The sequence below is a fragment of the Cupressus sempervirens genome, chromosome 9 (genome assembly GCF_028749045.1).
Source record: "Cupressus sempervirens isolate cs-2001-9-10 chromosome 9, ASM2874904v1, whole genome shotgun sequence".
Classification (NCBI taxonomy): domain Eukaryota; kingdom Viridiplantae; phylum Streptophyta; class Pinopsida; order Cupressales; family Cupressaceae; genus Cupressus; species Cupressus sempervirens.
In genome coordinates this window covers 345,614,628-345,638,187 of record NC_143126.1, presented here as the reverse complement: position 1 = coordinate 345,638,187, position 23,560 = coordinate 345,614,628, and the positions used below count along the sequence as shown (strand labels likewise).

General features: G+C 33.0%; 1 pseudogene; it reads left to right on the top strand.

Moving 5' to 3' along the window:
* Window positions 1-713: 713 nt before the first annotated feature.
* Window positions 714-3,685, top strand: LOC149538739 (cytochrome P450 CYP72A616-like; annotated as a pseudogene).
* The last annotated feature ends 19,875 nt before the right edge of the window (window positions 3,686-23,560 follow it).

The following is a 23,560-nucleotide window of genomic DNA, read 5'->3' as shown; positions in this document are numbered from 1 at the left end:
GCTAAACTACACCATTGTCAAATACATGCTCAATTTCATAAGGTGCGACCCATCTTGTATGAATTTTTCCTTTAAGATCCTGGAATTAGGAGTCGTATAGAAGTGCCCAATCACTAGGCTGAAAGGAATGCTAACAAATGTGTTTTTCATGCCATAGTGCTCGTTGATTTTGAACACGTTCAGTATGAAGAAGTGCTTCTTGATGTAACTCATCAAGGGAGTGGAGTTGTGTTAGACATTCCTTTTAAGCATCAAACACTAGTACATTTGACCCCATTTTTAGACTAAAATTTTTGACCATCTATTAAAATGGGGTCAAATTGGTTAGAATAGGCAAGGAAAAATGTCTTTTTTTTAAATCCATGCCCATGTTGGTTGAAATTTCAACCAACACAGGGCTTATACATCTCAAAAAAAAGAAACATTTCTTGCTTTATGTCTTTCACATGGGTTCATTTCCATTTGTGTGGGTTCATTTGGGTTTTCTATGAATTTTCACATAGTTTATGCAGAGGGTAGGGCTAGTATTGAAAGTGGATCTGGGCCCTACTATGGCAAAAGGATGTTAGCTCTTCTAGGTCATCAACTTGTGTAAGTCTAGGGTATTTTAATGAAAATTAAATAGAATGTCACCTATAAAAGGTGATTCTTGGTTCCCATTAACACAAAGGAGCCCTTGAGTAGTAGGAAACTAGAGATTCTATACTACAGAGATGGATCTAAATGTTTCCTAGTGTTGGGTTTTAATCTTCGTGAGTTTCATATTGATGGCTGTATTGGTGAATATTGTGGTGAAAATATGGTGGGTGCCTCTTTGCACTCAAAAGTTCTATCAAAATTAGGGTATTTATGGGCTGCCCTATAGGTTGTTTTATGGAAGCACAAAAGAATTACTAGAAATCTAGAAGCATGCCAAATCGACTCCCTCCAAGATCACACCCCATGATATTGTACATGTTGTGGTTTTGTATTTTGATGTTTCGGCAAAACAATATGGTAAAGATCCTAGCAACAACTTCTTTTAAGTTTTTAAAATAAAAAAATCAGTCAAGAATTGATTTGAATTTGAAGAAATTATTTGGTTGTGTGTATTTTGAATTGTACAATTCTGTGACTTTTGTTTTGAAATTTTACTATTTGATTTTTTTTCCCATTATCATTTTAGATCATTCTTTTCATCTCTAATGTGATTAGACAGGATACTAGTGAATTCTAAAATGATTTTCCAAATGTGATTAGCCGTGGTATTTATGAATTCAAAAGCAAGAGTGACAACTTACGAATTGCAAAAGTTTGGTAACAGAAATGAAAACTTGATCCATGAGATGAATTATGTGAATTCAAAAAAAAGTGACAAGTTTTATGTATTGTAAAATCTATTTAGTGAATTAAAAAGCAAGAGTGGTAGCTTTGCAAATTGTGAAAATATGAGAGCAAGATTTCCATGATGTGATTAGGCAAGGTATTTGTGATTTCAAAAACAAGAGCGATAGTTAAATGAATTGTAAAACCTGATAACAGTAATTAAATCTTATCCCCTAATGTTGTTAAGAAATCTATTTGTGAATTCAAAAATAGAGCGACAACTTTATGAATTGTGGAAATCTAATAAAGTGATAAAATCTTGTTCATTGGTGTGATTATGTAGGATATTTGTGAATAAGAAAATTGAGTAAGAGATTATGAATGGTGGAAATTTGATAAAAATAATATGATCTTGTTCCTCTGATGTGATTAGTATATTTGTGAATTAAGAATAAGAGTTACAACTTTGTGCATTGTGAATATCTCATAAAAATGAATAAAATCTTGCTCCTTGTTGTGTGATTAGGCAAGTTATTTGTGTATTGGTTGGGCACTACAGCAAGGCTTGTGGTTCATGACCTAGAGATTATGAAGTAGATTCTATCCAACAAGTTTGGGCATTATCAGAAGCCTGAGTTCACAATTCAATTAAAATGCTTGACTAGAAATTATAGCCTTGCACTATTCAAAGGAGACAAATGGGCTTGTCAGAGGAGACTTCTCAATCTGGCCTTTCATTTAGAAAGTTTGAAGGTAAGTGTATAGTCACCCTTTTCTTAATTGGGTCTCCTTATCTCTATAGGTAAAAGCTATATAACTTAGGGGCACTAATCATCTTAGGATGAATCAAACCAAGAACTTTTTTCATCTCTTCTCATAGATATAGTTTATGGAATTCAAAGCATATGTAGTGAGCTTATTGGGTGATTTCTATAAGTCAATGGTTCTAGTGATGGAAACTAGCACTGCCATAATGTTGGAGAAATGGGAAAATGCAATCATTTAGGGTGTGAAAGAAATTGAGGTCTTAGAAGAATTATGATGCCTAACTTTATATTTAATAGCTCAGACAACATTTGGGTCTAGTTTTGAGGAAGGAAAGCACATATTTAAATTGCTAGCTGAATTAACCATTCTGGCTGGTAAAAGTTATGAAAAAATGCATTTTCCAGGTTCCAGGTAGTGTAGTAGCTCCTTCCTTCTTATACTAGTACCTTTTTTGTAAAGAAACATTATTGGGTATTTGGCTGAATGAATAATTGATCTTAGATATTTCTATTGAACATCATTAAGGTGGACATTGAATCAATACTTTCATATTTCATATATAAAATATGTCTCTTACTATTATTTTTTCAATTTTTGTAAGGTTCCTGCATACTCCAAATAATTTAAGGTCTCAAAAGTTAGAGATGGATATTGAAAAATTGTTGACAGAGATGATCTTTGATCACAAAAAGAATCTTGAGATGAGGAAACATGATAGCTATGGCACTGGTCTTTTGGGTCTAATGATGAATGCTTATAAGAATGAATTGAAGGATAGAGATAATTTTCTAGACTTATCTCTTCAGGACATGGTTGATGAGTGCAAGACTTTCTTTACTACAAGGAGTGAGACTAGTACTACTTTACTCACATGGACACTGGTTGTATTTGGAATGCACACAGATTGGAAGGTCAAGCAAGGGAGAAAGTGCTTCACATCTTCAACAAAGAAACTCCAAAATTCAAATCCTTCTCTAGCCTAAAATTTGTAAGAATAAATAGAGTTCAAATTTATGCTTTCTATATCATTACAATTTTTTTTTGGATCACATTGTATAAGATCTCGTTTGCAATAGCATTTTTGATCTACTCTATCATTCATTATCAAAATAATTTAGTGCACAATAACTGCTTTCACAAGTCCAATCTTCTCCAAGGAGTATAACCCATGACTCATTTTTAGGTGAACATGATTTTGTATGAGGTGTTGAGACTTTACCCTCCAACAATAGTTATAAAAAGAAAGGCATGCAAAAAGATGCAACTAGGGAACTTGTCTATCCCTATAGGCATCAAGGTTATGCTACAAACTATCATAGTGCACCATGATGAAGAGTTGTGGGAGAAAGATGCCAATGAATTCAATCCTTTGAGATTTAGTGAAGGGATTTGAAAGGCCTCTACCCATCCTGCTACATTTACAAGTTTTGGGCTGGGACCAAGAATCTGTATAGGCCAAAATTTTGCATTGATTGAATCCAAGGTGATATTGATAATGATCTTGAAGCGTTTCTCATTTTTTCTCTCCCCCACATATACTCATGCCCCTGTATTGGTTTTCATGCTTTGACCACCTCATGGAGCTCAAATCATATTCCAAAAGTTACACTAATGTTAGACCATTACAAATTTACAATTTTTTTCATGTCTTGAATCTTAGCATTCGTTAAATTGGTACAAGTGACCTGAAAAAAAATGTTTTGCTTTTTCCCAGTCGTTTTCTTCTAATATGGAATCTAATTCTACTAGAAGTGATTCAAGAATCTTTGAAATCGAAGAATGGAATCTCACTACAATCTAGTCATTTTTAACAAGTACTTGTGCAGAAGGCCTAGGAATGTCAAGGGCCAAAATTAGAATAGTCTAAGAAAGGCTAGAAGAACAGAATCCCATATGCTTCTTTGAATCGTTAGAGGATGCATTACAAGTATGAAATAAAGAAGTTGGTCTTCAAGCCAAAGAAAAAGAAAATAAGTTTATTTAGCATGAACAATGGCATTCTCTTAACTATATTTAGTGAAATATTGATTTTAGGTACAAAATGAGTCAGCAGAAGGTACAAAGATCACGGGTACTGGATTCAAAACACCATCCTACCACAAAGATAACCCTTAAATTGATCATGTTAAGTTCTCCATAAAAGGAACACTAAACAGGCAGGAAAATAAAATTAAAAAATAATATAGCAGCAAACCAAGATTGTACAAGGAACAAAAGATGTAGAAGATGTAGAGAGTAAGGCTAGTTTAGATGCCCTGGGGATTAAAATTTAAAACCACATTAAAAATAAAAAAAAGTAATAACATTTGGATATCAAAAGAGATCAACATTAGATTAATAAGACTTATATCTCAGAAGGTAGCAATGCCATACTCAATTGTCTAGCCAACATATGTGACATCTCAATACAGTTTAACCTTTCATGTTTATTTCTTTTGTTGGTCAAATTTGTGGGATAAAAACCCTAATTCATCATTGAATTTGTTTGGACACTTCATCAAACATTTAAAAAACATAGATGAATTTGTCTGGACACTTCATCAAACATTTAATAAACATGATTTTTATCATCAATGTTTCAGATCACACTATGTGATCCATCATCAAGATGTTCATGCAAATGAAGAAAGGAGAAAAAATCTAAAGGTGGTTAAAATATGACCATTAGTGAAAGTGAGGCGGTGACAAGAGGATGAAAATAAGAATAAAGTATGTGTGAATCATAAAAGATAAAATAACAGAACAAAATAAACTTGTGACCTTTCTGACCCACTTTCTTGAAACTTGTTTGCCTACTTTAAAAGGTACTTATTAAAGGGTAAATGGATATGCCTAAATTATAAGAGAGGATATGGCTAGTTTACTGCTACATTGTTACAGGGTGTCACCATATTGCACTGTCCACATCAAAAACTTTGGTACTAATGCATAGATGACAAAAATTTCTTCAATCATTGAAAATTTGTTGGACAAATATTTTGTGCAAGATTTTATCAATTATGAAAAGTAGGGACCCACCTAATCTAGCTAACCCCATTATTGCTAGTGGGTAGTTATCAAATCCTTGATTTAAAATGGATACCAAAATCTCTGTTAAAATTTTCATCTAATTGGATGGATCCCTGAAAACCAGTCAAAGGTAAAGGATCTTGATTTATTTTCCATGTCTAGTTTTTCCTGTGGAGGATTAGATTTTAATGGTTTTAAATTTTTATTGGTAGCACATGGCTCCTATGTAATTAATCTATGTTCATTTTGAATATTACAAGTGACTTTTGGTAGTCAACAATACTATTTCCATCTCTTAACATTTCCCCCCTAGTGGTAGCATTTTTTATGAACAGAGAAATCTCTGTGGGTTGAAGATAGTGTGCCAGTGAAAAACTCCATCTTTTGAACCTACCACAGGCTATGTTGTAATGTCCTCCATTTGTTTGACAAGTGTTGAATAAGTGTTGGAATGCCAACAACATCTAAATCTTCTGTGTGGTAATCCTAATACCATCTCTTTTGTTGAATCAAAACTTTATGATTAGGAATAGATGCCAAATATCTATTTTTTTGGGCTTAGCTACATCATGATCTCTTTCTAGAGAGGAAAAGTGAACCATAAAATCCATTACAGTGTGACTGGGCAAGTGTGAAGTTGTTTGCACCTAGGGATGTCAACAAAACCAAATTAAAAAAGATCAATGAACGTACTTAAGTGTCTCCAAGACTGGAGTTGTTACTAAGCTGCAAACATTTCAAGGGTTTAACTTCTATCTGACATCTCTTACAGATCGTATATTTCAATTTTTAGTTGGGGCTTTCTAATTTTCTAAAAGTAATTGGTCGAATATAATTTGAAAGCATTTTCTTTCATAAGCCTTTGCCAATTAAAGAGCTATATCATTGTTATTAAAAGTAAACATTAAAGGATAGAAAAGGAGTGAAGTGTATAGTGTAATATTCAGTATTGTCATATTGGTACTTTGTTTGCAAGGATTTGACATTGATAGATTCATTAAGTGTACTATTATATTTTTGTTTTGTTTATAAGGATGTGATAATGATAAATTCTCGAGCCTTAGATGTGAATGAGATATTTTCTTTAGTCCCAAGATAGTTGCTTTCTTCAAAAAGCTCTTAAGTGGCTTTAATTTAACTTCTTATTCAATTAATTTTGACAGATTAGTCTTTATATTCTTGAACTTTGTTATCACTTTTTTCAAATGAAGTGTTAACTTTTAAAGGGCCTTGGACTTTTCCATTGGAATTTTAGATTTTCTTTAGATTTTTCTAAATGTTGATGTCCTGTTGTTTTTCTCAATGTGTCTCCTTGTTCATGTTCTTGATTATGATCAGTCATTTGTATGCATGGAGAGAAGATTGTCAACTAGGATAGGGACTATATGTCTTTTTGTGCTATGTAAGATTTGTATTTTTGCATGACTATTACATGTCATGCCTTTTCTTCATGTATTATGCTGCAAAAGTGGAATTGGATTTGTGTCTCCTTGTGCAAAATAAAGTGTTCATGTTATTTGATGTTTCCTGATATATCTAATGATATGGTGCAAAGTTTATTTTGTAAACTTTTTGTGTTTCTAAATTTATATTTTTGGAAGCTAAATGAGAAATAAATGTGACTACTTTCTTGCAAATTATTCATATGCTTGAATCAAACTAGGATAAGATCTCTAACTTTGAAATGAAGTTAATAGATATTGAAACTGAACATTTTGATATTCTTAAGTTGGAGTATCAATCCACTGTAAGGATTTCATTACAAGAGTTTTCTCATATCTAGAAAGACTTGAGCACCATTGGTGACACAGGTATGATGTTGGGCCTATTTTATATGTTAAGCGAGATAGGAAAGAAATTTTACTTTGTTCAAATAATTTGTATCTATTTCAAGGTTCCAGGTTTTTGTACTTCAGTATTCTCATCTACATTCTTGTAGAATTTGTCAAAAATGCTAGTTAAAATTGTCTTACCAAATTGTTCATTTTATTGTTACGTTTGCAGCATGACAGTTTTATTTAATAAGTGTGACTTCCTGTGTGTTTGGGAAGTACTGTAGAAATAGAAGAAATTTTTTGATTTTAAGTATTTATAGCTCATTTTACTTACCCCAAATACCCTTTCTTTAATTCTTTATTTTTTACCTCTATTAGACTACTTTGTTTGCAAAGAAGCTAAAGTGTTGATTATTTTGATTTTGCTGGTATCTAAAATGAAATGTCTCATAGAGCCACACTTTTTTGGGGGTTATACTTGTATGAGTTTTGTTAGTTAGTTTGGGACATCATATTGCACACTAAATGAATATAATTTTTTATTTGTTTTATGCTAGTGAAACTTTTATTTGAATTGGTACCAAGATTTGTGAGAGGGTAGGAACGTTGATTTTGTACGGTTATACAACCTTGATCATGTACTACCCTATTGTTTTAGATTATGATAAAAATAGGTTTTGAAGGGACTCCAAAACCCTTTCACATCCTCAAAAAAAGGAAAAACAAGCCATCCATCAGGAAAGAGTCCTTATACCTACTAGAAGCAGTACCAAAATCAGGTTTTACAGGGCCTGAAACCACTAACAAAGTCCAAATAAAGTACCCAAGTTTTACAAGGACCTAGAACCATCAATACAGTTTAAAAACTAAAAGATAGAAAATAGGACCAAACACAGGAACCAGAAGTAACAACCAGCAATTAGGACCTAAACAGGAACCCAACCAGAAAAGAAGACCCAAGAAACTATTGTAGTTCTGTAATCAACTTAACTACCTCCTTACCAATCTTAGCCGTGTCCTGGATGGAGTTAGCAGCTGAAGAAGCAACAACAATCAAAGCTTTCTTCCTCAAACTCTATCTTGTCCTCTTGCTAGGGCCCTCCAAAGATATGGTTCCTTCATTTTCTCTTTTGCCCAATGTCACCACAGCAGCATAGATTCTTGAGGTTACATGCTCCATTTTTGTTCCACTTTCCTTGATAAGAATTCTAAGATTTTGCTTGTAATCCTTAAGTTTTTTTGGGATATCTCCCATTTGTACCTCCATGTGTTGAATAGTAGCTCGGTCAGCCTCCTAGTTATGTTGTAAGGTTTCCACTTTCTTCTTCAACACCATTATTTCATTATAAATCTAGTAGTCGACTTGAAGGAAAGAGTCATCTTTTACACTACCCTATTGTTGATGTGGGAGTTTTTGAAGTTTTGGACACAAAAAAATGGTCTTTTTATGTGAGTTTTATATTTGAAAGATTTGTAGAGGTACTAATACATTGTTATTATTTTTCATGCAATTGTTATTTTTGTGACCAAGGAAGGGGTGAAGCTTTCTACCAAGGGTGATATTGGAAGTGCAAATATTTTTTGTAGGCAAAATACCTTAGTTGACAAGGTATCCACTTTCTAACTTTCCCACTTGCACACAAAATTGAATGGCTTCAATTGATGATATTTCATAATTCTTCATGAATAAGAAATAAAATATAATATATTTTGATTTATTTCCATGATTTAATTTCTTTTCTATTTCCTCATGGAATTTTTTTATTATTCACCTATTCCCAATTCTAGACCTTTAATTAGCTTATTAATAACCTATGTTATTTAGAAAATGAAACCTTAACTAGTATCTACCAGTCTATGATCTTAAGGTTGACCATACCATTAGATAATTATTTTGAAGGTAGTTTGCTATAATCTAATTTCTTTGTTATTAGGTCTTGGAATTTGTTATTTATTTTCCTTTAACCCATCATACTCTCTTACCTATATGTAATTAGATGATCAATCTTAACTGCTTTGCCAAGTCTTGTGAAAGCCTTGTAGTAAGTTGGTCATCCTTTTCCCAAACTATTGAAGCATTTTTAGAAGCATTGTGATGTTCCTTGAATATCATCTCAATGTCCTTCCTCAATTTTCTATTATCTTCCTCAGCCCAAGAAGATTCACTAATGGTTGACACATTATTTGGGTATAGAGTTTTATGCCGATGTTGTCTTTCAATTGACACAAAACTTCCAAGTTGATCCCTTGCTTGATTTTCATGATCAAAATCCATGTCAATATTCACACTTTTTTTTGAAAATGATGATTCATTTCCAATAACTATATCATGCTCTATCTTTTATTTATTCTTGATGCTTTTAAGACTCTTCTCTAAGACAGGGAACAAAAATGCAAATAGGCATTCTATAGATAGAAGTGGGAACATCTTGCCAGGTATGAAGGTCCTATAAGGCTATATAGTACTATTTTGCTCTATTCAAAGCTGTCAATTTGTAATGCTAAATTGGGTTTCCTATATTTTCAAGCACTGTGGTTGATTCCAAAATTTTCCATCCCATGGAATTCAACTTTTATCTCTACAGTGATGCTGGGATATAGGTATAATACTTATTTCTTAGATCAACTTGTAATGCTTTCTTTGCATTTATTATAACAAAAACTAATCTAGTTTTTATCATTTACAGGGGACCAGTAGACCAACACATTATCATGTTCCTTAAGATGAGAACAAATTTACAACTAATGGGTTGCAATCATTAACAAACAATCTTTGTTACACATATATCCTCTTTCATTAATTCTCTTGATTCTTTTTGTTATGCACAATGCATATCTTCTAGTGTAAATCCCCTTTCATTTAACTCTCTTGATTCATTTTTTTATGCACAGTGTATATCTATTAGTAATATTTACATAGGAGCATTGTAATTCATAATTATCCTACAATGCTAATTGCTTTTAGATTATTCATGCATCATGCATATAAGAACATCAACTATAGTGAAAATTTTCATGTATTGAATCTCATATTCTAATTTTATATTTAATTTGTAATTTTTTTTTGTACATCAATTTGGGATTTAATTGTCTATTGCTCTTGTATTGGTGTGTTTACAGATATGCAAGGTGCAAAATTTTGTATCTATAGGTATGGTTCTAAAGTCTTCAAAATAGTTTTTATGTTCATATGCTAGGATGAATTTTTTGATTTATTTTTGCTTCTTCTATACAGTGCCTCCTACATATTATGCCCATTTGGTTGCCTTATGTGCTCAATTTTATAAGGAGCCTAATACATCAGATAGTGGTTCATTGTCTAGTGGCCTTCCTAGTTTATAATGTCACTACTTTCTCTTGTTTGGCAGGTTAAAATATGCAATAACTTTTCCTCAAATATATCTAACTGAAAAAGAAGATCAAGAGCACTGAAAAGCATACCCAGAAAGAAGAGGAGGGTATCCTCAACAAGGTGGAGGTACAACAAGGTGGAGGTATGGGTGGATATGGTGGTGGTGGCTAAGAAGGAGGCCCTCCCCGACAAGGAATAGTGAATAATTACTTGATTTAATTTCCTGAACCTAGATTATTTCTTTTACCATTTAATGCATAAAGATATCCTAAATTCCTAATCCAAAATGATTCAGTTCTTCAAGCATATTTGAGAAAATTGATTGTTACAATTTTAGTGGGAATGTTACAAGCTCTAGAATTCTTATATTTTAGTTGTTATCTCAAGATATTATGATATTACTACCATTTTTTGACTAACGTTTTTGCACAATGTTCAAGCATCTTCAAGAACTTTTTAAAATTGATGTAGCTGATTATATGCTTTCTATTTGTGGAAATGATGCTCTATGGGAACTCTCCTCCCCAAGAAAGTGTGGTAGTGTATTTTATCTTTCTCATGATGATCAATTCATGATAAAGACAATGTGGAAATCTGAAAGGTAGAATTCAAAAACATAAACTTGTTTCCATTGCTAGTCCACTAATTTCTCTTGCAGTATCTTTTCCATTGTATTTTACTATTTCCATTTTTTTTGAACGAATCAAGACCAACTTAAAGCTTATCACAAGTTTTATGGAATATCATAATATAAGAAGGTACAAGAGTTTTGTTTAGTACTGGTGATGAATAGATAAAATGTTTGAGCATTTGGGTGCACATTCCCAAGGATTTTGATACTGCTTATATTCCAAATTCAAGTCAATTGTCTAGTTTTCCCATCATTTTATAAGGTATTCTAAAGGAACTCTACTCTAAACCTAAATTTAACTTTTAGGTAATAAAAATTACATACTTTCATTACTTATTTGCTCTTCATTTTATGGGCTAGTTCTAGTTTATTTTTACTTTAGATCTGCTTTCTACTTTCCCACAATGAATGGGTTTATACCTGTGTGAATTTATAAAAAGTGGTCTTTTCTTTTTTTTAGTAGATTGTCCTTTATCTATAAGAAAATGAGATACTTGGGTAAGTAGGCATATTGATATATCTTCATGATATTTAGGCATTCGAGTATTATGTGTTTGTAGAATATTTTGTTGACATATTGAATAGTAAGTGCAGAAGATATTTGTTAGAGAAAGCTAGATGAAAAGTGAAATCCTCAAGGCAATTACATCATTAAAAGAACTTACTACAAGAATTTTATAAACTACAGTACAAATTGCCTAAACCTGTATAGTTATCCTATTCTGAATATGAATTTTTTTATTACATTTTGATCCAAAGTTGTGTAAAAGTAAACATGTTCTACTAATAAAATGTTCAACTAAGCATCTAATACCATCTTCATCTATAGATATGGGATATCTTGAGTTGGATATGAAACTATTTATGGGTGTAGGGGGTTATGTACAAAATTCATTTCAGTATATTTGAGTTTGTGTGTTTGTCCTTAGACATATGGGATTCACAAACCACACTTGGTTTTGGGTGTACAAGATATTTACATTTTAAACACCATGCATACTAATTTAGTCTCATCTATGCCATTTTTTCAATTAGTCAAAGAAAGTGGGAGTTATTGTTCTTATTTTATTTGGCAATTTTTGTCAGCATCCTTGGAAATTGATGTATCTTTATATTTGAAGATGCTAGTTGTACCTGAACGAGTCCTTTAAACTATTCATTTGGGTGTGGTAGCCAACTAGTGCTAGTTGTAAGGTACACAAATTTTAAATTGTGGGATTCCCTCAGTTTGCCTTAATGTTCCATAGGGTTTCAGCATCCTATTCTTTTTCTTTTCTTCATTGTTTACCAGTGTGATCATTTTATAGGTACTTCTTTGTGTGCTACCAAATTACTATAATCATGTTCATTTTTAAACCCTTTTTGTAATTCTTTTGGGATGAAATGATTTTATATTTATTCGGCTATAGATTGCAATCATGAAAATAAATCAATGTCAATTCAATGTACAAATTCCCACAACATTTTCTCGTCCCAACCTATTATTGGCTTGTGAAACATATTGTATTTTAACTTAAAAATTGTTTTCCATGGATCAAAAACATATTGTCAAATTATGATACAAATCTTTCAAGACTACAGATATCAAGTAAGAGCTAGCTTGCATTCTTAGTTTAATGAAAAATAGTTTATTATAGCATAACATGTATAAATTTGGTGGTGTGCCGGTCAAAGATAAATATCATATTAGATGATACAATTGGTTGGTAACATCTTTGAAAGGCTTTAGATATTTATCACTATTCTAGAATTTATATTCTCAATATATAAGCCTTATTCATGTAGGTTATCTCTTATGCTTCAACTAGTTGTAATTTGCCACTATTTATCTGTACTGATAAAATGTATTCATCTGCAGACAAATCAAGTATGATTGCAACATTTTGGAAGCTGAGAGAATAATGGATTACAAACTTTTGTTAGGTCTTCATCTTTGAGCACCATGTTTTTCACCAAAGAGTTCTTCCACGGATGTACATCTATCTAGTGAATTTTTAAAAAGCCCACATCTGATGGTAAGCTTTTTCTCTAAGGAAAATGCATGCTACAAGCCATCATTATGTGATCTAAAATGATTCCTCTTTTCATGCATTTATGCTTAATTTATTAATCAGTCATTTTATCTCTTAATTTTCATTGCATGCAAAAGCCCTCTCCATGCACTTGACATGCATTAAGCCCTATAGTTAATGTTTGTCACAAACATTTATTTCCCAATTTGCAAAAGCATCAAATTTTTGCAAAGCAATTTTATGTAGCAAAGTTTCCAAATAACTTTTAAATTGTGCAAATTCAAGTAGCATCTACATTCATTTTTTCGTGTCTGTTACTTAGCTTCAATGACAAGGACAAGTAAAGTGATCATGGGAATTGTCTTCTCATATTCATTGTACTTATAAGTGCAATCCATAAACTAAGATTTTGTTGATATCTTGGGATGCCATGCTTCATGAACTTTTTTATGATTATTGACATGCATATCTCACCTTGTAATTATTACTGAGAATACTTTTATAAATATGATGACTACTCATGGAGGGCATGTGGAGATGATTAAAAACATACAAGTCGAATCCTGGAACAATTAAAATTATATATCCTAGTTTTCAATGTTAGAAAGTTTTGACTATAGTGGATTCTATCAAGGGGGTATGTCTTTTGGCTAAACATAGCACCAACCCCTGATAACTTTTGAGAGAAGCTCTTTGTTTCTTTTCTTATTTTTATCAGGTGCTTAGAATATCTCACACTCATGGTTGTCTGATTTAAGCAATTGATAAACTACAAATAATAAATTATGCAACAGAATGGGAAAGAACAATATGTTCTACTGATGTACCTAGGAACTGGCATTATGTCATGGGACTCAACCAACAATATATTTGTACCAAGTATAGTGCACTTTAATGGTATTTTTCATACACTATTGATATTTACTCAAGAGGAAATAGTTGAGAGCTTAGAGTGACACAATTTTTAGATTATCATATGAAATGAAATAGGCATGCAAGTAGAAAGAAACTAGAAAGACATTGTCTATAGATGAAGGCATGAAATGGATGGTTTTGGAGAACTTAGCATAGACACTCATCATTTAGTACATATCATCATTCGAGATCAAATGGGTGTGTGGGATTATATGCATAGTGAATAATAAAGGAGGGAATTGAACCCTCTTTGAGGCTCACAGTTGTTGAGGTCCACTTCAGCAATGGCCCTTCCCATGAAATTTTTTTCTAGAACCTTTCTAATAAGATAATGTGTTATGAGCTCTTCATTAGTGGGATGGAATGTGAGCAAGGAAATGAATATGGGTGATAGGGAAGAGAATTCAATAATAGAGGCTCTTCACTTTAGTTACAGCCATGATATGGGCAATGCACAACTGCCTCTTGGATTCACATTCCATCCCACTAATGAAGAGCTCATAACACAATATCTCATTAGAAAGGTTCTAGAAAAAATTTCATAGGAAGGGCTATTGCTGAAGTGGACCTCAACAACTGTGAGCCTCAAAAAAAAATTGACCAATGCTTGGCAATTTTCTACCAAGCATTGGTCAAAATTTTGACCAATGCTTGGCAGCAAATGTGCCAGCAATTTCAAAAGTTTTTGACCAACTTATTGTTCAAAATTTTGATCAACTAGTAGGTTGGTAGAATATGGTCAAGTTTGGTCAAATTTTGGTTGAAAAATGACCTCAAATGTACTAGTGAAAGAGACTCAATCTGAGTTGAAGGGCAGTTTGAAGAGCCTTAATCTCAAACTCAATAGGAAGTACAACCTTCTTACCATAAACTAATTCATAAGGGGTCAGACCAGTGGTGGTCTTCCACATAGTACGATAGGAAAAATCATGCTTATGAAGTGCAATGGTTTTAGTGATAATATTCTCCAATTCCTTATTAGTTACTTTGAGTTGTCCATTTTCTTGAGGATGATAAGGTGACAATTTTTTGTGGTGAATCTCATATTCTTTGATTAAAGTAGAAATGAGGTTTAAAGTGACCTAAGGTCCTTGATTAGTAGTGATCTCACATGGAACACCAAAGCGAGTGAAGATCTCTGAATATAAGAATTCAACAACTTTGGTATCTCAAGCATGCTTAAGTGCAACCACCGCAATCCACTTTGTGACATAATCTATACAAACAAGAATATATTCCTTTCTTTTTGAAGGTGGGTTGATAGGTCCAACAAAATCAAGACCCCATTTTTCAAAAGGATCAATAGAAAGCTGAGGGTGAAGTGGCATCTCATCTAATCATGTAAGATGACCCATGCACTGGAATTGGTCACAATGTTGAACATAATGTTTGCAATCCTTATGGAGCATAGGCCAGTAATAACCTATAGTCAAAATCTTTTGAGTAGTCTATTGAGCAGAAAAGTGTCCTCCACAAGGTTTAGTGTGACAGACACAAAGAATATCAAAGATGTCTTCCTCAAGAATGCAATGGTGTATGATGTTATCAATGCTAGTATGGAATAGAAGACCATTGATCTAAGTATATTTTCCATTGAGGCCCACTAACTTACAATGCTCACAAGGAGAGAAGTGTGGTGGAAATTTGCATATAACCAAATAGTTGGCAATGTCGACATACCATAGACTTTTGGTAGAGATCATAAAGAGGTGTTCATCAAGGAACAAGTCATCAACAAGAACAACTTCATTATCAGACTATGGTAACTAAGACAAGAAATCTACAACCACATTTTCTTGACTAGGCTTATCAAGTATAGTGACATCAAATTCTTGTAATAAAAGCAACCATCTAATAACCCTACTGGTTACTATAGGTTTATTCATCAAAAATTGAATTGCTGAATGATTAGTATGAACAAACACCTTATAACCAATAATGTAGTGCTGAAATTTATTAATAGCATAAACAACAGCTAAAAATTCTTTTTTAGTTACTGTATAATTTACCTCAATACTAGTGAAGTTCTTGCTAATATAGTAGATTGAATAGAAGAGGTTGTCCTTCTTTTGTCCAAGTATTGCTCCCATTAAGAAGTTAGAAGTATCAGTGTGAATATGGAATGGTATTTCCTAACTGGGACCTCTGACAACAGGAGTAGTTACCAACTTGGTCTTAATGGTTTCAAAGGCCTCTTGACATTCAGCGGTCCAAGTGAAAACAACATCTTTAACTAACAAGGCAAATAGAGGAGAAGCAATCTTACTAAAGTTTTGAATAAATCTCCTGTAATATCCAACATGACCAAGGAAACTCCAAACATATTTTTGTGTCAAAGGTGTGGGGAGGTCTTGAATTATTTGGATCTTTTTGGGATCAACTTCTATACCTTTTGATAAGATTAAATGACCTAAAACAATTCCCTCTGTCATCAACATATGACATTTCTCATGGCTTAGAGACAAATTAGTGTCGATAAATCACTTAAGCACTTTCTCTAAGTTATTTTTAGCTTCATCAAAGGTATTTCCATGTATAGTAAAATCATTCATATAAACTTCTACATAGTCATTAAATAGATCAGAAAAGATACTCAATATTGCACGTTGGAATGTTGCAGAAGCATTACATAACCCAAAAGGAAGAACATTGTATGCAAAGGTTCCCCATGGGCAAGTAAAGGTAATTTTTTCCTAATCTTCTAGGGCAATGCAGATCTGATTGTACCTACTAAATCCATCCAAGAAGGAGAAGAATCACTTCCCTACAAGAGTATCCAAGACTTGATCAATAAAGGGTAATGGAAAATGATCTTTCTTAGTAGCCTTATTTAAAGCTTGATAATCAACACAAATATGCCACTTACTATTTTTCTTTGGAATGAAAATCAAAGGAGATACCCACCTACTATCCAAAATTGGATAAATGAAACCAAAATTCAAATTTTTTTGGAGTTCCTCTTTGATAATATCACACAAGGTAGGATTAAGTCAACATTGTGGTTGTCAAACTAGGTGACTTCCTTATTCAATGTAAATGTGATGGGTACAAGTATTAGGATGAATGCCCTGCATGTCTTGATACTCCCACGCAAATGCATATTTATGTTCTTTAAGAATACTTATGAGATCCTTAACCTGAGCTGGTGTTAACTATGGATTAATATTGAGGGTACACCCAAGTAGGATTTCCATAGGTTCTAATGATGTAGGTCTTGATGATGTTTCTAGTTTTTCCAAAGATAATAATGGGTTGTACAAACACTGATGTGGTAGGAGCTGATGTAATGTGAGGAAATGTTGAATAGGTCTAGGATGAGCAACTAAAGGAAAATTCCCAAAAGGACAGTCAACAGTTGCATGAGAGGGGAAAACCATAGTCTCTAGGATATCATTAGACTCATACCCATTCTAGAGAAAATTTACTAAGATGGCCTCATCAGTTGGGTCTTTAGAATACTATACTTGCTCAATGGTAAGGACTAGAACATAATCATCTAAATCATTGCCAATTGAGCAGGAGGATATAAGGTCAACTCTTTTTTTTTCTCACCATTATAAATAATCATGTTACCTGACCTACAATTAATGTGTGCATTAGCTACTGCTAACCAAGGTCTTTCAAGAATGAGAGGATGTCCCCCCAAATTAGCTTTGGGCTTAAGGATCATAAAATCAGTTGGATAATCCCAACTATCAATGGAAAGAATGATATCTTCTATAACCCCTTTTGGTCTAACTAAGGATCGATGAGCCACTTCAAGCACTATAGGAGTCAATCTAAGTCCCTCTAAGGATAATTTTATTTTTACTTCATTTGTCATTATATTTATAGCAGCACCTAAATCCACAATTGTACTGATACTTACCTGGATGATAGGACTACTAGGATTTGCATATTTTGGAATGTTGATATTTCCCAACATTAATTCGGTGAGATGTCCAATAACTTGAATAGTTTTTGGATCTTTCTTTTTCTAGTGTCGGGTACATAATTCTTGTATCATCTTGTTGTATACTGGCACATCCTTGAGAGGCTACAAAAGGGGAATTCCAATGTTGATTGACATCACATAATTCATTTAAAATGTCAAACTTAGAATGTGTTAGTTCTTTAAGATCTATCTTATGAATGAATCAATTAAGAAAGGGAGGTTCTTTTCCAAACTCCTCTTTAGGTTCATCTAGAACCTCTGTGATAGTAGGTCCTTTAAGAGCTTTCCTAGATCTAAGGTGTACACCATCCAACACAACCATGTTAATAGGATAGGTGGGAAAAGTAGTCACTTCACTATGATAGATTGATTGAGGAGGTTTATTATTAGGATTTGGATTTGGTTGAGTTGGCATGGATGTGGGTTTAGGTAGTTGTGGTGGATTTGAAGGTGGATTCAAAGAAGATGGAGGTATGGGAGGAACAAATTATTGAGGTTTTTGATAGGGGCTTATTATTGGTGGTGGAGGAAAATACTATTATGGAAGACAGGGTTGCATATAAGGTTGTGAAGGTAGATATGATGATTGTGGAGGTGGATACAAAGGTTGTGGTCTCCATGTTTGATGCCATGGCTGCGTACTAGGTTGAAAAATTTGGGGCCATTGTGGATAAGGTTAAGGTTGTTGATAACTTCCATACCATGGACCTTGGTTAGGGAATTTTTGAGGTGGTCCAAAAAAGTATTCATTAGACAACCCTCTAGGTAAAAATTGACATCATGGAGCCATATGATAAACTGGTTTGTTAGTATATTCCATAGGAATCATCCCTTGAAGAAGAGGTCATAGCATTGAAGTCTTACTAGCTTCCTTGAGTGATGCTACATGAGTTCAGTTATAAGTGCAATCTTCTGGTCCATGCTTCTTACAACAAGTTGGACAATATACTACCAAGGCCTTTTTAGCTTCCTCATTTTTCCTATGAGAATACAATGTGTCAATTTGTTTTCCCATATGATTTAATAAGTCAATTTTAAGATCTTCAAGTAAATTACCAATTTCACGTTTAAAAATACCTGATGTATTACCCATGGTGGAAAAATTACTTGAATTCTCGCAAATAGATCGATGAGACCACAAATAATTCCTGTATATATCACAAATATCTTCAAAAGACATTTTAGAAATATTGTGTCTTTTCCAATCAAATTTAAGGCATCCATAATTTCATCACAAATACCTCTTAAGAAAAGCATCTTGATGGTTTCTAAAGTTAAATTAGGATTTTGTGAGCATTGTAAACTAAAGGCAAAATGTTCCAATAAATCTTCAACTGACTCTTCTTCTTGTTGAGTCATGCGAAAGATTTCATTCTATACTTCCTTGGTCTTACAGTACTCCTGATATTTGGATAGAAAAACATCTTTCATTTGCTTCCATGTTCCGATGTCCCTAAGACTCATAAACCATCAAAATTGAGCATCCTTCAAAGTAGTTGGAAATAGATTTAGTTTTTGTGCATCACTTTGATAATCATAGCTATTACAAAGGACATCAAATTCAAATAAGAACATATCAGGATCTTTGAAGGTTGACCCTCTAAATATGGGAAGTGCATAGTGAGGGATTTTTTTCATAGGGGCATCATCCGTAGTAGGCTGAATAGGGAACTCAAAGGTCATATTGTGTTGAACAATTTCATTCCTATTGTTTCTAGCATTATTTCCTCCTACATTGTTGTTTTTGACATTTTCAAGCATGACTTTTTCCAAAAATTTGGTTACCCAAGGTGGAAAATATGTTTTAAAGGGTTATTCCTAAGGTTTTGGAGGCTTACTACACCTAATTTTGCATAACTTTTCAAATTGTTCAATAATTTCAGAAGGTGTAGTAGGAGAGGTCAATTGAGAAGATGGCTGGATTTTAACTTCACCACTTGGTTTGATTTCAATAGTTGACAGACTTTTCTTTTTTTGTGGTTTTTGAATTTTTGAACCACCTACAGATTCCTTCTTACCAATCTACCTTGACTATCTCTAATCCTATAACCTAAATGATTTACTACAATGGAAACCATAGGTACTATCCTAAGCAAGGTCAACAATTGCTCAAGACTTCTCAAGGGTTCACTGTTCCTATCTTGACTTATTATAGTTTCACACCTTTAATATCTCTCCCTAGAAATAGCACCAAAAATGTTGGGTAAAATTGAGGTTCAACTTGATGGTATATGATCGAATCAACAATACCCTAAAAATGTGAATTCAAGATTCATAAACTTGTGAGAGATATAATGGCTATTTGCACAAGGGGTGAGAATAATAAATCAAGAGGTTTATGATTGCAAATTTCTACTTGCTAATAAATTGAATTGTCCAAATTACCAAACACCTCAGATTACTTCTGTAAAGGGATGATAATATAAGTTTCACACCTTTAAACAATTAAACACAATGTATTTATGAGTTCTATGAATGCTATTAACACACCTCTAAAAAATTAATCGCAATGTCTTTATGAATGCTTATTGCAAAGTTTTTTTCTAATTAAAAGTTGGTTTGATTAAGAGTTGTAATATGCTTAGATCATGATAGGAGATTTAATGGAGATAGGAGGTTGATTTCAATAGACTAGTTTTCAATACAAAGTGTGGCAGGAAGTATGATGAGTGGTGATAGAGAGTATTATGAATGGCGATAGGAAGTTGTGGGTATTATGAGCATTATGGTTCACTAACTAAATGGATGTGGTAGGAAGAATGCAGCAAATAGTATTATGAGTACTAAGGTTCAATACATGGGTGGATGTGATAGGAAGAATGCAACAAACTGTATTTTGCAATGAATTTATAAGATTGTTGCAACTAATTACTTCATCAGACAATTGAATTCTTGATCAATCAAGAAGCTTTGTATCAATTTGATCAGCAAACATATATATAGAAACTTCTTATAAGTGCACACAATCAAATCTAAAAAGAACACATGAAATGATAATACTGGAATACTTACAAGAAAACTATAATAATATCACAAAGTTTCTCGAGAGGAGTCCCTCCTTTGGTCCACAAGGTGAGAGATATTCTAAAAACTAGCTGCTACTGAAAACACTGTGCTTTTAAAACTTTAGAGGTAAATATAAATAGAGTATTTTCATATATCATGTCTATCTTGTCTTTTGATTCACATTTTCTTATATAATCTAAAATATTTAACCATATTGATAATTGAACTAGAATGGCTGGTGGCTTGCTCCCTAAACATAGACAATGATTTGTTTTGGCCAGTGGCCACACATAATAGTTTACAAAACAACCTAGCTGAAATAACATATGGCCAAAAACTAATCTGTTTAGCCATTTAGAACTACTTGCCTAATAATATAACAAAACTACAGCTTCCAAAACTACTCTTTCAACCATACCCTTGCATCCTTGGTTCCTATAGTAGAATGAAACAAAATATATCAATTTTATGCATTAACCATCCACTCTTTCAAGAAATATTTCAAATCTTAAGACTTTATCAAATGCATTATATGCCTTAATAATTAATGGCATAATAGGGGTTAGGTAAGGCTTAAGACAAGGAAAAAATTATAAATAATGTACAAAAACATAGTTTGCACACCCATTAGTAGGCACCTTATATCTTTGTATAGGTCATATTGTTCCTTCTACTTTAATTATTTTAGAGAAAAATGAATGTTTAGGAACAATAGCTGCAATTGAGCGGGAAGAACAAATAGCTATTGTAGATTCTGATATAGTATTGTGGCACAACAGACTTGGGAAAATGAGTGAGAAAGGCATGAAAGTACTTCATTCAAGGAAAGTTTTACAAGGTCTAAAATGTGTTAATATGGATTTCTATGAAAGTTATGTGTATGGAAAACAAAAGAGAGTGAGTTTTGTAAAGACTAGGAAGGAAAACAAAAAGGAGAAATTAGAACTTGTGCATATAGATGTATGGGGACCAGCTCAGGTATCTTCCCTTGGTCTCTCTCATTATTATGTTACATTCATTGATGATGAAACTAGAAAAGTATGGGTTTATTTCCTAAGACAAAAATTTAATGTATTTCAAACTTTTAAGAAATGGAAATGCTTGGTTGAAAATGAGAGTAGTAAGAAATTAAAATATCTTAGATCTGATAATGGTGGTGAGTATTGCAGTTGTGAATTTGAATATTGTTGCTCCACTAATGGTATTTTTAGATAGAAAACTATTCCAAGGACTCCATAGGAAAATGGAGTGGCTAAATGCATGAATAGGACTATAATGGACTGCACAAGGAGCATGAGGTTGCATGATGGGTTGCCCTTACACATGTGGGTGGAGGCTATCAATACTATTGTATATTTGATTGATAGAGGTCCCTCTACTCCTTTGGGTTGTGTTATTCTAGAGGAAGCATGGACTGGTAAGAAGGTGGGTTATTCTTTTCTCAAAACCTTTGGCTCTGAAGCATTTGCTCACATAGATTCTGAAAATAGAACCAAGCTAGAAGCTAAGTCAAAGAAATGTGTATTTGTTAGATATGGAATTAATGAATTTGGTTATAGGCTTTGGAATTTTGAAAATCATAAAATTTTAAGAAGTAAGGATGTTATATTCAATGAGAAACTATTGTACAAAGATCTATTGCAGCAACATGAGAAGAAATAAGATGATTATGTAGTGTTAGATGATACTCCAAAAGTTGATGTTCCAGTCATTCCTAATGATGTGCAACAACTACAACAATAAATACCACACACACCGTGAATGTTAGATAGTCAACAAGGAAAATTAGACCTCCAAAAAGATTCTCTCCCTCTTTGTATTCAATTTTACTTATTGATGCTGGTGAGCCTAAATGTTATGATGAAGTTGTGTAGGTGGATACTATGATTCAATGGGATTCTACAATGAAAGATGAAATGGACTCTTTGTTGAAGAATAAGACATGGGATTTATACAAGTTACCTATAGGTAAAAGAGCTTTCTAGAATAAGTTGGTTTACAAGTTGAAAGAAAAGGAAGGAGGTAAGAAAAGATTTAAAGCCAGGTTAGTTGTAAATGGATTTGCACAGAAAAAAGTTATTGATTTTGATGAGATATTTTATCCTATTGTTAAGATGACTTCTATCCATATTGTTTTAAGTCTTGTGGCTACTAAAGATTTGCATTTAGAGTAGCTTGATGTTAAAACAACCTTCCTTCATGGTGATTTGGATGAAGAGATATATATGGCTTAGCCACAAGGATTTGCAGTCAAGGGTAAGGAGAACTAAGCGTACAAATTGAAGAAAAGCTTATATGGCTTGAAGCAAGCACCTTGACAATGGTATCTAAAATTTGATAATTTTATTCATGAGCATGGATACAATAGGTTTCATTTAGATCATTGTGTTTATTTTAAGAGGTTGGATGATGATAGCTACATTATTTTATGTTTATATGTTGATGATATGCTTGTAGCTGGGTCTAACATGGAACACATTAAGGGGCTAAAATTCCAGTGAGCACGTGCATTTGCTATGAAGGATTTAGGAGTAGAAAAACAAATCCTTGGTATGAATATTTGTAGAGATAGGAAGAATATGAAATTGATGCTATCTCAGGCTGATTATGTTGAGAAGTGTTGCAATGTTTCTCTATTTAGAATGCTAAATTTGTCAGCACACCTTTACATGGTCATTTGAAGTTGACTAAGAAGATGTGTCTCAAGACACAAGAAGAGGAGGAGAAGATCTACAAGGTACCCTATGCTTTAGCTGTAGGAAGCTTGATGTATGTTATGGTATGCACTAGGCTAGATATTGCACATGCAGTGGGAATCATTAGTAGGTATATGAGTCATCCAAGAATTGAGCA